The following is a 17,339-nucleotide window of genomic DNA, read 5'->3' as shown; positions in this document are numbered from 1 at the left end:
CCCCACCCCCTCCCCCACCCCCCTGTCCCATGCCTCTACTCAGATGAGTCAAGCGCCTAGTGAGAAGAGACAAACTGTTCGCCCACTTTAAGAAAAGATAAAGAAACGCTCCACCATCTCAGTCTTCACGCTCTCCTTCAATGCCCTGATAAAGACCCAGCAGGACCCCGTGTTCCCCCTTCGGCTCCCGTCAGCGACACCAGAGCACCATCCGAAACCTCACACCCCTTTTTCCTGTCGGCACCGGTTTTTCTGTGCTCGGTGTCACAGACTGGGTGTGGGACAGCCTCCCCGAGGCGCAGTCGGGTGATACGCAGCAAGAGGGCCCCTCTGTGGAGAGCCTGACTGAGTGGAGCTTTGTGGAGGTCTCAGGGGGTTTGTGCATTTATGAGGAAATGCTAAATTGACCTTATTTTACTACTGCTACAGCACACTTGAAAAATTACTTCACAGGCACCTCATGAAGCTAAATGTTTCATGCAGAATAGAGAAGAGGATTCTTTGATGGTTGTTGTTATGTTGTTAAGATTGGTATTAGAAGAATTATATTTCACGTCAGCCTCTGAAGACAAAGAATCCTTAAGATCTTTTGTATACTGCTGTTTAACTATTGTGTTACCAACTAAGATCGTATCACACCATATAATAGCATTATGCTTTGCCATGTAGGCTAAGGTCGTCTTGAGTGAAACTAGTAAGAGCAGTTGCACTCTTCATATACACATTGGGTGCTAAGGCTAATGCCTTTTAAGGCTTTTTATGCTGTGTCTTAGATCTTAGAATAGATCTGTGTCTTTCAATAGTATCATGTCTGGGTTGATTGAGTGTACATAGTAAAATATTAACATGTCTATTGACTGTTACAGTGTGAAAGCCATTTAAAACGCCCATCCACTTTTCAGTGTACTTTGATGGTACAGGCTATAAATTAAACCAAATTATCCCTGTTGCTCCATATTCTAGTATCACTATGAAGCTGTCTAAACTTGGCTATGTTTTATTTTGATTTAATTGTGCTTGCTTCAAGGGCTAATCGAAAAACAACTGGCACTAAGAGTTGGCTCATTGCAGGGCTCATTCAGATTCTGAAGAAATGAATAGAAATCTTTGGGATGTCACCATTAAACACGCAAACAAAAATAAAAAATTACATTTTCTCCAGCAATTACTACAAATAGCTATCTGAGTGAGGTTTGTTTAAATGTATGTTTACTGTAAGTCAAAAACAGCTGCTCAAAAACAACTAAATGTGGTTACACTTCATGGTAGAGAATGGCAGTACCAGGAGTAATAAGGTATCATGTGACTACTGGGTAATAAGGTATCATCAGTAAGTCACAGGATATATTACTGTTTAATTTTTGGTAATTGATGGAAAGGATGTTGAACAGATTTTCTATTCACATCATTTATTCTTGAACAAAGAGCTCAGTGGCTGGACAGCTATGGCTGAGTGACCGTGATTCTGTAGTAGCATGACACAATGGTCTTCTCCAGCACCCCACCTCTGCTCAAACCATTACCGCTTGGCCTTGCGGAGGTGGACGGCAGGCTTGGTCACTTCTAATTTGGTGAGTGACTTGTTCAAGTGTCTTATATCGGACCTACCATTGAAGGTTCAGTTTAATGGCTATTTTCTTTTTAAAAGAATATCCTGTCAGATGTTTTGACTCCTTGTCAGATGTATTTGTTACATAGTTTTCCTGATGTGGCATGGGTGTCTGTTGTGCTAAGCTATCATACATAAAACTCCAGCAACTGTGTCAGTACTGTATAGTACCTGTATATGGAACTATACCTTATATAAAATAAACTATGACTAGCAGATAGTTGCAGATTTTTCCTAGAATATTGGGAGGGCAAATTCGGTTTTCAGATCATCTGGAAGAAACCACTCGTAGTCAAAGATAGCGTTAAAATCCAAGTATAAAGACAACATTTCTTGGTGCAACCTTGTAGGTTAGATCATGTATCTACTATATATCCTTTGTGTTTCAGATTCCCTATTAATAAATGTACTAAATTTACTAAAACTTAAGTCAAGTAAAACAAACTAGATGGGTCTTCTTTTCTCATGGGCTTCCGGAGATTAAGTTACAATGCTTCCTTCGTATTGACCAGTGACATGCGTTGAGATATAACTTACCCTAATGACTGTAACGTGTGATTGTGTAAAACCTCCATGCAATGAATCTCAGTGCTAGATATCTGAACCTGAGAATCCTTAGTACCCTCACCCTCGAGAGCAGTGAAGCAGCATAATCAACTCGAGCTAGTTTATAAACCCTTCGCCCAAAAATCAGACTACACTGGTGAAATCAATGGCTGGCAGTGTGCTCACACACACACATACACACACAAACACACCTTCACACATGCGCGCAAGCATGCACAAACACACACACACACACACACATACACACACGGGCGCGTGCGCACGCAGGCACACATTGATCCATGTGTCTCACGGACGAGTTGAACGCATGTGGGCTGAACGGGATGATCTGCTGTGGCATTGATCTCTGTAAACGAGTCTGACGCACACAAGGTGACTGCTATATAAACACAACGTTTTGTTCTGATTTCTTTCTATCTCCCCAAGGATGAATCAACCGCAAAAGTGCTTGTATGAAGCACTGGTGAAGTAAAGCATGCAAGCATCATTGTAAGGGCAGTTGTGATCTTCCTGTAAGCTTGTTCACATTTTTTTGCAGAATTGTCGAGCAGTCTTATACCTTTGTGCCATCACAGTAGGAGGGCTTCTAATGATTAGTTGTGTGTTCAAGGTTCTTTCCTTCACACACATACTGTAAGATGAATTTCTTACACACAACACACACACACACACACACACACACACACACACACACACACACACACACACCTACACACATGGTTGTAACATCCTGGAGCATTTTAGTAGTCAGTGTAAGTGTGTGTGTGTGTGTGTTTGTGTGTGTGTGTATTTCTTCTTGTTTTCTTTCTGGCTATGATGCTCGTAAGCAAACCCTGCTTATGTTTATTTATGAGGTGCCAATAGGGAGCACTTCAAAGAACTGTCCAGCCTTGCAAAAGAACAACAGCAAGAGAAAAAAAAGACATGTTCTGGAAGAGTGTGCAACACACACCCCCATAACCCAGAGGAACCGGAGTGCCTGGTGGCCTTTAGAACCAACAGAACACCCACAATGGTGTCTCATCTGCCTTGCCAACCATGTCTTTGGGTAAGAAACACAGTCACTCACACCATTTTAACATATTCACACAATCAGGGCCCTGTCATGAGCCATCATGCATTAGATGACCAACACCATCTGGTGCTAGACTGTTTTTAGTCTTGGAGGGTCACTGATGACATATCATTTAAATTGTGTAATCAAACGACAAAATTCAAGTACTTTAGTCAGAATTTCATGTCAGTTACTTTTTTTTCCCAGATGATAAAATAAACATTTTTGGGAATGTAAATTAATTATAGTTTCTCGATTTTGCTTGTGAATCAAGGAGTCAAAGTTCTCACCAAAAACAACAACAACAACAACAACAACAACAACTCCGATATGAGCATCTGAATGAATTCTCCTTTTACAATACAAAAGATTAGCATTTGAATAGCATCATGGCTGGCCAGGGCACCAGTTTTGCTATATAGCGTAGTAAGTGGATGTAGCCAGTGGTGTTAGTGTTCTGGTTCTCTTTGCTATATAGCGTAGTAAGTGGATGTAGCCAGTGGTGTTAGTGTTCTGGTTCTCTTTGCTGTAACATGTTGCAATTTCGGCACTTCTGTTTTATTTATGCAAACTTCAGTCCAAAGGGAGGTTTCATCATCCTCAGTGTGTACTTCATGTTACGCTTCTTAATACACTAAATATTAATAATGATTTTGCATTCGTGAAAACACAAAATAAGTAAAGAAGGATCTGATGTGAAACTCAGTGTATTCTCAGTGAAGTAGATGAGTAGTTCCTCTGTGTACAGAATCATATACAGGAGTATATGGATTAACCTTTAAACGTAGCTCAATTAAAGGTCAAAGAATAATCCAAAATGATCATACATTTTAGTGTTTGAATAAGCTGAAATCTTTCACACTGATTACATCTTAAGTCATGCAAATTTGAAATCAGTACCAAATGACTTGTTCTATGTATAAGGAGTATCTAAGAATAAGGTGTTAGTCAAGTCCTTCACAAAAGTGGCCTTTCAATGGAAACTGGTTTACTCATTTATGAATTTGTATATACTAACCCACATACAGTAATATTTTCATAGTTAATGGTACACAAGTCTCACAATGCATATTGCAGACATGCAGCCTATATATACAGTATGCAGAATATACAAAGTTGAGAGTTGTGATAATCTGCCACTTCCCGTCAAGCACATTTTTCCCCCGTGTTAGAGTGTCTGCATTAAGCCAATCAGTGTCATACAAAGCACTTAATTTACTGACTAAAGGGTGCAAGTGATGACTGTCAAGCACTTAAAATGGGAATAATTAGCGGAAGTACAAGACTTGGGTTGAAATGTGCAGACCATTAGAGTGGAATGGAAGACATTTTAAGGATGACATTTAAAATAACGAGTTTTACATTATCAAATGTATGATGGACAACATCATATCAATGCATGTGTGTATTCATTGTAAATCTGCCAAAAAAAAAACATGCAGCTTTGGTGTGTTGGTGTATATATCCATGTTTGCTTTGGGTGTTATCCTGATGAGGATCTGAACGTGTATTTATCTCTTTAAACTTACACCTCAGTAACATTAGACTTGGCAACTGTGTGGCACCACGGCATAGTAGATGTGATGAAATAGGCACACGTAGCACTCTAGTAAAAGTGTTGCATTTTGACCCACGCTTATTTACCGTGACTCACTGTACATATCCTGCTTTCACACCATTTTATCAACGGTGTTAAATGTACCCTGTGACAATACCAAACGTCACTTACATCCAGCACAATGGGGGCTGGCATTTGCTGATTTTGGAGTGTTCAGAGCTGCAGGGGAGAAAGAAAAAGACCTGAAATTATACGGCCTCAAATCAGACTCCTTTCACCCCATGTTCAGACCAAGAGCATTGCATCACCAAACCACCACCACCAGTGGAGTGGATACCCAACCTGCCTCGGGGTGGGGGGGGGCACCTTTCCACCCCCACATGTCTCATTCTGACAGCAAATCAATACATTTTGATTGGACCCAATCAACGCTGTCAGGCCCCGCCTTAAACAGGTCTTAGAGCCAGAGGAAACGGGCCCACATGACACATCCTTGGGATAACCCCCTTTTCACATCACAGCGCAGCACACATCTTGGCCTTGTCAAAGATCGCCTGTCTCCATATTTTTTATTTTTTATTTATTTATTTATTTATTTTTTAAGCCTTTTTCATGCAACTGAATCAAAGTGCCTGCTGTTGAATGTGGGTCCCTTCCAAGAATGTGCATCAACAAAAACAAGACGTGATTGCTACAGGCAGGCAGGGCAACCTCGTTTATGGAGCAATCATTTCATTTTAGCGTCGGATTAGTTTTATGTCCTTGCATCAGAATCTCATTCAAAATAGATGACTCCACCCATGAGCTTGTGAATGTACCCATCTCATTAACATCATTAAAATCAAAAAGAGGGAACCGAGGCAAGAGAAACCGAGGCATCCTCCGATAAAAACATTTTGTGCCAACAGTGATGGGGGTATTTTAAAAAAAAAGTGGAAGGTAATATGCCCCCTTACTCCCCTCTTCTTTCCATTAGTACCTTGGCCACAGAGCGTGCTCTTAGTGTAGGTAGATCACCTAAACCCTGTGATTACCCAACAACAGCCGGACTCCCAGGCTCCTTAGCTGCCGCGCGGTTCGCCGGTGATGTCTGAATGGCAGTCCCTGGGCGACCACTGGACTGCGTTTGCCAATTACACGGGGCGAGGGGTCATCTCTCGCCCCCCTGACAAAATACAACATGACGCCGCTAAAAGGCCTTGGCCCCCTCGGCCAATCCCCTCGTCTCCGCCTGACCCCTCTGGCGGCCTCCAGGGATGGGAGGGCGAGACACACACCAACACACCAACACACACTCCCCAGCCAGCGCCGATCACAGACTGGGCTTTCAAAAAGGACATGGCAAACCGACTGATAGAGATCGAGAAGAAGATGGACGGCATAAGAGAAACACTGGGAGAGAGAGAGAAAGAGAGATAGAGAGAGAGAGTGTATTTCAGTCCTGCATACATTAGACAGTGGCTATTGATTACCCTTCCCCCACCTGCATACACAGAGATGAATAGCGCTTCTGGCCATGTTGGAGATGAAACCGTGATTGCCTGTGCTAGCCTTGGGAGCAGGGTGAGAGTAATTAAAGCCATCCCCAGTCCGCCTAAGCATTTAACAAGATGGGGAAGCGGTCAGCACAGCCCCCTTTTACAAGGGCCATCCAGTTACCGCTCTGGGTTGGACATCATACCAATCAAGATAACATAAAATCAAAAAATCTGAAGCCCAAATAAAATGCCCTTGTGAGATGATGGGTTTATTTTCCAGCAGTTTTTTAAGAATTATAAGCAGATGGCTGTGGAAAATATTCAATGTTAATAAAAAACTGCTCACCAGTTTGAGTTGAGGCTGGGTGGATTTATATATTCAGATTCAGATTCTTAACCTTAGAAATTATGTGAGTGAAACTGAATGAATCAGAGAACTCATGCAGAAAGATGAAAATATTTTCATATTGTGAATCTGCACTGCCCAAACATCACATATAATCCTGTCTGTACAATAACAACCTGAGCCTGTAAAAGACACACTGCTAGATAATGTGATAAAGAATGAAAAATATGTCACACGGCTTCCATGGTTCGTAAAGCGGAAATAGTTTCAGGGCAACAATGAATGAATGCTTGCGTGAACTCTCATTATTTTTCCAAATGAAAGAGCCTAAGAATGACCCCTAAGTTTCCTGGAGAATAAAAAAAAAAGGTTTTGCCACGTGACATCTGTCTATGCAAGGCAAGGCACAGTCGGAAGTCAACCAATGTCACAGTGGCCTCACCTCTGGGGTCCTTTCAGCCAGACCTGTTTGTGTGACTCTCATCATCAAGCAGAGGGTGCAGGTGCTCCACATCCGCACCTCTGAAAGCAGCCACTGGCAACGACTGCTTATTTGTGTACAGACGCACACACACACACACACACGCAGACACACGCACACACACACACAGTCCAATGGCTGCAGCCATACTTAAACATCCTTCACAGAATGGATACCATGTATGAACACGTGAAAAGACTGCACACAAACACACACACACACACAACCACAAATGCCAAGGACATGCCAACAAGCCCTCCACGTGAATATGAGCACACTCACACACACTCATTGATATTGCACTCAGACATAAACAAATATTCATGTATAGTGCCAGTTTGGTAGAATTATCCAGAAGAATGGTACAAGAGCTAATGAATGCCTCCTCAAGCCTCTTGACATAAGTATCTAAACATATCTGCAAGCGCTAACTCTGAAGCATCCAATGGATTTGTACAAAAATCATTTAGGGCTGGTTTCCGCATTCTGTGCAATTTCAACCACAGTAAGCAGCTGTGTGTTTTCATTGGATTCAGATTTCATTTTTTAGCTGTCAGCAAGCAAGAGCTTCACTCTTGAGAGCTCCCTGTGGCTGACACCTGCACTTGATGGCTGCTCGGACTTGAGTCGGACCTGAGTCGATCCTTACATACTGTAGTCAGATGAACTGAAGACACGTCAGGGACGACAACGCATTCTCGTTTATGGAGATCCATCTCGGGATGACATGAAAATAACAGGCCATTGCTCCGGGTGACTGGCACCTCTACAATCTCGAAATAGAAACATGCATGCCTGCGTTGCTCACTCGTCGTTCGCTCACTTGCTCTCACATTGACGCCCGACTTTTGACTGAACTGGACAAGGCAACCCCCTCCGATGACGGGTCAGGCCTCAAGCTTCGGCCCTGTCTGACTGAGCTACCCGGTGGGGCTACTCTGTGCTGTCAACCATTATGCGACAAAAAGAAGCAAAAACAACACAAAAAAAACTACGCGGAGAGAACTGCGGGGGGTACTGTTTGAGCCGAAATGGCAGGGTGAAATGTCACACATACAACACTGACCCCATGTGCTCCAGAGTGGGGGGGGGGGGGGGGGCAGGAAGGGGCCGGGGGGGGGGGGGCGGTGAGGGCTGAAAGCAAGAGGAGGATAGTGGGTAGGAGAATGAGTGTGTGTTTACTACAGAGAGAAAGAGAGAGAGAGAGAGAGAGAGAGAAAGAGAGAGAGATGGAAAGGAAGGGGAAGGAGCAGTGTGAGTGTGACTATATCTGTGTTTGTGCAACAAAGGAGGGAAGAGACTGCAGGAGAAACAGCAGGAGTGTGTTTATGTCTGGGAGAAGAGGTGTGTGTCTGCCTGTGTGCAAGAAGGAGAGAGAGGGAGAACACAGTGGAGAGGAGTGCTTGTGTGTGTGTGTGTGTGTGTGTGTGTGTGTGTGTGTGTGTGTGTGTGTGTGTGTGTGTGTGTGTAGAGGAAGAAAGTCAGATGGAGAAAGCAGGAGATAGACAGTGAGAGTGACAGAGAGACAAAGAGAGAGACAGAGAGAGAGAGTACGTGTATGTGTGAGTGTTCTTGCCGTGAAAGAGCGAAAGAGGCAGGGAATCGGGAGAGCAGAGACAGCGACTGAGAAAGAGCGGGAGAGAGAGAGAGAGAGAGAGAGGGAGGGAGACTGGGAGAGGGAGAGTATGCGTGTGGACGTGTTGCAGTAAAAATGCGCCTCGCTCCATTGAGCACTGTTGACTAAGCACAGCTCCCGCTCACTCTCTCCCCTCCCCCTCCCCCTCCCCCTCCCACCGTCACCACTGCCACCTCACAACACCTCACCTCAGTGTCTCCGCTACATCCAACTCCCCCCCACCGGCCCCACAAGCCCTCTGTGTCTGCCGGGGTGCCGACATGACCGCAGCCTCTCTGTACACTCAGCCGACCCCTCACGAGATGTCCGCCTCGTCTCATAAAGCATCACACTGAGATGTTCAAATACCCCCCCCCCCCACACCTCTCTGGGATAATGAGCAACTGCCACAGGCCACATTCTGGTGCCTATATGCTCCAATGTAATGTGCAAAGACATTATGGAGCACAATGCCGTTTAAAATGGCATAAGTGCTGGCCCACTGAGGAGCATAATGAAGTACCATGGAGCTAAAGCCACCATTTCAAACTCAGCAAGTCTGGGTAGTTATTAGCAAAGTGCTTCACATTACGTGGTTCTCTGTACACTCACGAAGACATAAAATGGTTGGTCTCCATCAGCAAATCTGGTCTAAGGAATTTCTTTTGAAAGAGAGAGGACATATGCAGAAAGACAATCTTTGATATTTCCAGCTTTGGAAACATTACATTTCTAATCACGTTTATCAAGGAGCCATCCTGACAGACATTCCAGTCCCCTGCAGTCAAACCTGAGGTTAAACGAATCTACAGGTGTTTAATTTCTAATTAGGTTGGGTGGACCACATGCGAACAGTGTCACCAATGTCATTCAAACTCTCTTCAGGGTATACATAACAGAACCTCAGACAGATCTCATATGCTAGTCCAGGGATGGTTTTTGACCTTCGATTGGGGGCTGGCAGTGACCTTCAACCACTCATCTTCCCTCATTCAATGTCTTCTATCAATGCATTCAATAACACACTGATGACATCACCGCCATGGCTAGCTGAATTAACATGCCCAGAGGGGTTGGAGATTACTGACTATAATCACAGCTTTATTACAGTGGTTAGCTTGATATTCACGCTACCTTGTGCAGTCATGCTATCATGTTATGAGTTTTTGGAAAGGCAAGGTGAATGTGGTGAGAAAGGAGCATACAATTCTATGAATTGCCTGATGATGATCTGGCAAATGTTGAAAATGCATTCCATTCTTCGCAGATGAAACAGAATGACTATGAAGGGATCAGTGGAGAGACATTCTTTGTAGAGCACTGAAATAGCTGTTATGAAATCTCTGAATAAAGAACAGCATATAGGTAATAATGTAATGGTCTGATTAACAAGCAAAAGAGGCTGATACTTTGTGTTCATGAGGGCCCTAAAGTTCAAATTCATTATCTGACAGAAGTGCAAATACAGCCTGCGTGGAAACATCCCCAAGAGAATAATTCTCTTGATTAACGCCAACCACTGACACCAGTTCTTTGTGGTATGGTTCCATTTATATCCAGTATAGCATTTGAATTAACCCCTGGCATTAAATTAGCCAGCTATTTTAATGAGTTTTATTATGAAGACAAAAACAAGTAGGTTCAGGTGGATTACAAATTATTGTGTTTGCTTGCAGTTAATTGTCTGCTATGTAAAGACCAGCTTTTCTAAATAAATATAAAAGATTTAGTGACATTTAATGAAAAAAAATGAAAATCTGACCTATGTTTGGTATTATAAAGTCATTAGCCACTTATAAATGGCTAATATGTCTGTGATCAAAGGAATATCATGAATACACATAGGCTTTTGAGAGTGGAATCCACCTTCAACTTCAAGGAATACAGGACTGTCTGAAAACAGGACATAAACATTCTCAACTTCAAAAAAATGATTTGCTCCACAAAGAAATTAACTTCTTTGAAACCAGGAATTCTGTGTTTCCACAAAAAATATTACCCCTGAACGATTAGCATTAGCAGGTTTCTCTTCAAAAACAAAAGTATACTTCTGAGCAGAGCATTCATCTCATCTGCATTCACCTTTACAACTGGTGTTTAATTACAAATAATTCAAGCTCTCTCCTTAGCATTACAGCACCTAAATCCATCGTCCATAAAGGAAAAAAAGTCTGTTCACTCATACTCAACACCTTGTGACCAACACAACATATCCCTTAACCTGGAGATGGACCAATAATACTCTCAAATCACAAGCCTTCTCTTTCCCCAGTAGACCAAAACTGTCTGACTTTTGGCTCACAGGAATGAATCAGTTCCTGTTCACCGGATTACTTCTAAATGAATGTGATTTTTTTACCCCGTGGTCTCCTATTAGGGCTAAGATATCAATAGGGCTTTCCAGTTATCACCAGGCATTCTTGTGCCCAGGACAGTGATAGAGGGACTCTCTGACAGATTCTGAGCAGCGGCTCCATGGAAACCCAACAAGCTTGTAATGGAGGAACTTTGGTTAACAAAAGGAATCTTCTCTCAATTACAGTCATTCACACATAACACCACTCACGCTAATTGTTTGCTTTCATTCAGTTCTTTGTTTTGAAAGGAATGGAAAAAAGTCAGTTCTTTCAGAGACGAAAGAAATGATATGCTTAGCCAAGCATACACATGGAGAGACTACAATTAATAGGGGAAATTTAGATGCAAATTTTCGTTGTTGTTGTTCTTATTATTGTGCATGCTTGTCATGAACTTGGGTGTCAGGATCAATTTATGTCTATTATTAAATCATTAACTGTTCTGTGGTGACAGGCTAAATAGGAACTCTCCTCATGGACATTTTATTACACACACACACACACACACACACACACACACACACACACACACACACACACACACACACACACACACACACACACACACACACACACACACACACAGCCTACACACACAAACACACACACACAGCCTACACACAAACACACAAAATAAATGCTCAAAGGCCTATGTAAGTACAGTTGGTTGGTATCTAGTTATAATATAATGTGTATCAGAGAGCAGTGTACTACCCCTATCATGCACACACGTGCACACACCAGCACACACACACACACACACACACACACACACACACACACACACACACACACACACACACACACACTCAAACACAACCAAACACACAAACCATAATCATAATCATGGCTTGAGCCACGCATAAAAAAAACCCGTAATATATCCACTCACAAATCCACACGCATATACATAACCTTACACAGCATAGTAATCAAATACACTGACATCTCTGCATGCTATCCGCACAGGTGGCAACATTTAATATGGAGAGCCAGTCATTATCGTGTGTGGACACACACACACACACACACACTCACACAGAGAAAGAGAGAGAGAGAGAGAGAGAGAGAGAGAGAGAGTCACGTACACACACACCAAAAGCACAGGCGAGAGCGCGAGCCAGGAAGAGACAGGGAAGGCAGATATACTCACAGAATGAATCAGACGTCACCAGGAGCTAATGTCAAAGGATCGGCGTGGAAGCTAGCCGGCTCAGTCGTCCCCACGCGGGAATGCTGGCGGATCCCGCAGATGAGGCGGGCAGAGGAGGGGAGAGGAAGAGAGAGTATCCACGGCCCCCGACGGAGGAGGAGGGGGAGGAGGAGGAGAGGGAGCGTTAGTGGAGAGGGGGAGGCAGGTTGTGGGGGAGAATAGCGCGCCGAATCCGACCGGGAAGTTGAGGGAATATGGGGGAGCGGGGGGGGGGGGGGGGGGGGGGGGGGGGCAGAAGAGAAGAGGATTCCTGTCTTTCTCTCTTTCTCTTCTTTTCCCCCTCCTCCTTCTCGTGCTCTTTTTCTTTTTTTAATTATTGTTTTCCCTCACCGCCACGGAGGGATGGATGAGACCTTTTTTTTCACTCAAAGCAATGTCAGATTTCCCGGGTTTGACCTCGCAGAGAAACGGATGTATCCCTGGGGTGGGGAGGGAAAATTCTGTCGGAGAAGCAGAAATATCCAACTGTGATGAGATAACTAAATCCCCGTCCTCCACTGTGCGATACAGAGGGAGTCAGAGAGTGGAGAGAGGGAGGGAGGGAGGGAGGGATAGGGGGAAATAATGATAGACTGCTAGCTATGAAAATAAAATACCACTGAGGGGAGGAGAGTGCATTTTGTTTTCAGCTGTGGTATGAAGGAAGTAAAGAAACAGGGGGAAAGAAAAGAAACCTCTCTCTCTCTCTTTCGTTTCTCTATCCTCTAGCTCTTCCCTTCTTTCGGTGAGTCGCTGCGTTACGTGAAAGGCCTCTCTCCTGCAGTCCAGCGAGGGCCCGCGGAAAAAAAAAAAGATCTTCTTTCCCCGGTGAAAAGGAAGGAGGAGAGGAGAGGAGAGGAGAGAGGTGGGGAGGCGGAGGGGGGTGACAGCCTCAACTCAATTAAAGAGGTTGGAGATAATAACCTGTATCTGTGGCACCTGTTTCTCTCCTGCCCGTTTTCTCTGTCTCTCTCTCTCTCTCTGTCTTTCTATCGTTCTCTGTCGCTCTTTCTCTCAGTCTTCTCACTGGAACATCTTTCCCTTCTGTCTATCTCTTTCTCTTTCTCTCTAACTCTCTCAGTCTATCTTTCTCTTTCTCTTTCTCTCTAACTCTCTCTGTCTGTCTTGTGAGTTATTTGTCTGCCACTGGTCTGGCACCTGATTGGGGAAATTAAGGCATATAATCAAATCCTCCTAATTGTCCCCCTGACTGCAGGGCAGCCGAATCGTTTAAAGCTATTCTCTCTGTGTTTTTCTCTTCCTTTCTTCCTCTCACTCTATCTCCCAGTTCAGTGGTAGCACGGTGCTGCAGAGTGACGGTAACCCAGTCAATGAATGTCTTAAAATGAGGGCTCGTCGTCTCCAGACCTCTTTTTTTTCTCTTGCTATTCTTCGTATCTCTCCATTCACAGTCTACCTCTTCATCTTTTTTTTTCTTTCCCGTCTCCCTCTGAAAATTCCACTCTTCTCAATGTGAAAAGAAGGAGGGAGCTTATCAAGAAAGTCCCTCTCTCCCTATCCTCGTTTCTTTCAGTCTTTCTCTGGTTCACTCTATCTATCTCTCAGATCTTTCCCCCTCTTCTCCTTGATGCTCTTTTAATATGTTTCGGGGCTTTCATATTAGGTGAGGTGGGTTGAAGGAGAGAGAAAAAAAAACAGACTGGGTCTGATATGAGATTCCTTTTTTCATACAAATTAGAGAACACCAGATGTGGAGCATGAGAGAGACAAGGGGAACAAAATGCAATTATTAAAAGAGGAAAACTGTTGGAGGGAGGGAAAATTCAGGTAGCGATCAGGCATACATCCATTCATTCCTGTGCAAATCCGGCACCGAGAAGGAGGTTGTTATATCGCTCCAAGATGTCCACTGGGTAAGTTTGGAATCTTCCATTTCGAACCCGCTCCCAGGTTGAACCTCATCACAAAGGAATCCTGGTTGGGAATGCCAAATGGTTGGCTGGTTCTGTCAGCAAACACTCAGGCAGAAAAACCACAACGACAACAGCAAACACAAGAATATCCGCAAATCCCAGTTGGGTATCTATGAATTTGTTTGTTTTCCCTCTGTCTCCCTGGACACCGGATTTCAAAGCCACCAATCCTGTCTGGAATGGCTAATTCACTGCGACAGGGCCTGTGGGAGAACTTCCTTGCAGCTGGAAAACCAGGTGGATTGTGGGAGATCCTGCAGGGGGTTTTGAGGTATTCTGAGAGCGCTATAGGGGTTATGGCGCAGAAGGGCAGCACCTCGGGGTCGGCTCACAGCCCTGGATGGAGCAGGAAAAAGCCTCCGGGTAGACAACAAGAGAGGAGTGATCCGTCATCTATGTGTAGATAGACAGACAGAAGGAGAGACAGAGAGAGAGAGAGAGAGAGAGAGAGACAGAGAGACAGAGAGACAGAGAAAGAGGAGAGGAAAAAAAGACAGAGACACATAGAAAGGTTAAAAGAAGGGCGTTTCACTTGAGATATTTTTTGCCACATTTCACAACCCCCCCCCCCTCCCTCCTATCCCCCAACTCCCTCTATACTATTTATACCCCCTGTCCCCCCACCTCTCTCCCCCTCTCGTTCTCCTCTCCACACCATCACTCAGTGTTGACAACACGCTTCCCTTGCGTGATGCGTGCGTGCATGCATGCACACAGTCTCTCTCTCTCTCTCTCTCTCTCTCTCTCTCTCTCTCTTTTTCTCTCTCTCTCTCTCTTGCTGTCACCCAAGGAGCTTGGCACCCTGTCATACGATACCTGCAGCCTCAAAAGTCACAGGAGGTGTCTCTGCGTATCACCACCCCCACCCATCAGCACCTCCCCCTCCCCTCGATCTGCCACCACCTATCCTCACCCCAACCAGCCCCTCCACAGACAGAGCACCTCTCTGAGGCTCAGGGCATCAACAGTGCAATGGTGGAGAAGGGAGCACCGTGGAGCAACTCAGCGACCCTTGAATGTGGTGGAAAGAGACCGTCCATTGTAAATGGTTGTCCTTCTTTGGGGAGTGTTAAGGGGGCAGTTGGTAGCAGTTTTCTTTGGTAATGTTCCCAAAGCTGAGAGGTTGGTATGATGTTATGGTGTAACACAACCCTCCACCCAAGACCCTTCTCGCTCCCTCCATGCAGAAGAGGTGGGGGGCTAAGTGGCCACTGTATACACCAGTGGTCTACTTCTACCACAGTATGAAATTTGTCACCGAACAGCAGGGCAAAAACAGGGACAGAGAAAGAGAGAAAAACAGAGTGTGAAAGAGAGAAAAAGAGAGAATCATAGAATGTGGGAAGAATGATAGCTTGCAGTGTGTATGTTACAAGAACAACAGTAGTGTGTGTGTGTGTGTGTGTGTGTGTGTGAGTGTGTTGTGTGTGTCTGTGTGTGGCATGATCTGTTGAGTATATGTTGAGGTGGATGATGGAGGTGGGTGGGTGTGGTGAGTGCGTTGCCATGGCAACCGTGCACTGGTCGTATGGGTGTGATGGCGCCAGTCAAGGTGTTTGCCAGATGTGCGTGTGTCATGAATAGGTGGCCTGTGCGTGTCAGCCGGCACAAAGCCACGACGGAGCCACTTCGAATGAAATAAATAAAAACACAGATACTCACCACTGGACAGCTTTTGTGAGACTAAGTCCACAGATGAAATATTATCTTCTCTATAGCTTCACCTTGGCTGCACCTGAGAAGGTAAGAAATTACTCTTCAGCCATTTTCTCTTTCTTTATCTCTCTCCCTCTCTCTCTTTACCTCTTTCCCTCTCCCCAGCTGAGATCATGAGAGCTTTATGAGATGATTTATCTTACGAATCCTTTAGCAGATAAATCACGCTGTTTGCATCAGCTACCATTTATAAATGGACACTCAGACAACAACAGAGCCGCTTGATACTGATATCATGCGACTTCCCTATTTCGCCCATAATTTATGGCGGGCAATTTGAGCCCAATAAATCACACATTTTTAAATCACTGTTATCAGTGTTTCTCTTTCTGCTCTTCATTATTTGCGGCGTGGGGGCCCGTAGCTGACATTTTTCAAGCTGTCGCTACACTATGAAGAACTACATTGTGTCATCGTGGTGTGCTGTGCACAGTGGCGCATGTGGCAATTAAGAGAGAGGCCATGTAGACACCACTGTGTGTGTGTGTGTGTGTGTGTGTGTGTGTGTGTGAGAGAGAGAGACTATGTGTGTGTATCTGAGAGTCTCAGTGTGTTAATATAAGAGTGAGTGTGTGTGTGTGTGTGTGTGTGGAAATACACTGTGTTATCATACTGTGTTTCGCACAACAGTGCATGCAGCAATCAAGGAAGAGTCGGTGAGGGAATGGAAGAGGGTGAGTGTGTATGTATCCTAAGGTCTACGTGTACACAAACTGTGTGTGTGTGTGTGTGTGCGTAACCTTGTGTGTGTATAATTGTGTGCAGGAGGGATTAAGGGAAATGTGTGTGTGTGTGTGTGTGTGTGTGTGTGTGTGTGTGTGTGTGTGTGTGTGTGTGTGTGTGTGTGTGTGTGTGTGTGTGTGTGTGTGTGTGTGTGTGTGTGTGTGTGTGTGCGCGTGTGTGTGTCTGTGTCTTTGTGTGTGTGTATGTGTGTGTGTGTCTTCAAGTGAGTGTGGCAAAAGGCTATAGGCTGAATGAGACACCCTGTGTGCATGGAGGCATGGTTCAATCATCTGTTCATTCTCTGTCACTCACATACTCTACTAATCACAATTGTAGTCTTTCTAATTATACTTTATAGAATACAACACACACTTACCACATGGTACACAAATAAAAACACACACTCATAAACACACACACAAACACACACACTAACGCACAGCAGTCACATAATCAATCCCTTTACACACACATAATAATAATAATAACACGTCACGCATACACACAACTCACACCACCAAATTCTCCTCACACACACACACACGCTTCAAACATACAAACACACAGCATGCCACCATGCAGCCAGTAAAAAGGCAGTTAAATAGCCATTCCCTGCCGCCCGCTCTCTCCCCCCGCTAACACACAGATGGGCTAACAGCAGCAGAGACAGTGGCGGCAGAGGCTGCCTGACTGTGCAGTCCTCCAGCCC

The 17,339-nt window shown here is 44.5% G+C and overlaps 1 protein-coding gene and 1 long non-coding RNA gene across 2 annotated transcripts in view; both read right to left on the bottom strand.

Moving 5' to 3' along the window:
- Positions 1–12,480, bottom strand: part of LOC105891985 (glutamate receptor ionotropic, kainate 5) — a 71,240-nt gene extending 58,760 nt beyond the window's left edge. The window contains exon 1 of the mRNA XM_031585972.2: positions 12,219–12,480. The gene's annotated coding sequence lies outside the window, so the exon portion shown is untranslated. The remainder of the gene's footprint in view (positions 1–12,218) is intronic.
- Positions 12,481–13,350: 870 nt separating this feature from the next.
- The window catches only part of LOC116224975, a 5,919-nt gene continuing 1,930 nt past the window's right edge, over positions 13,351–17,339 (bottom strand). The window contains exons 3-4 of the long non-coding RNA XR_004165831.2: positions 15,854–15,926; positions 13,351–14,584 (exon numbers count right to left, since the gene is read on the bottom strand). This is a non-coding gene — a long non-coding RNA (uncharacterized LOC116224975). The remainder of the gene's footprint in view (positions 14,585–15,853; positions 15,927–17,339) is intronic.

The sequence above is a fragment of the Clupea harengus genome, chromosome 19 (genome assembly GCF_900700415.2).
Source record: "Clupea harengus chromosome 19, Ch_v2.0.2, whole genome shotgun sequence".
Lineage (NCBI taxonomy): Eukaryota > Metazoa > Chordata > Actinopteri > Clupeiformes > Clupeidae > Clupea > Clupea harengus.
The sequence above is the reverse complement of the archived record's forward strand: the minus strand, read 5'-3'. Positions and strand labels throughout refer to the sequence as shown.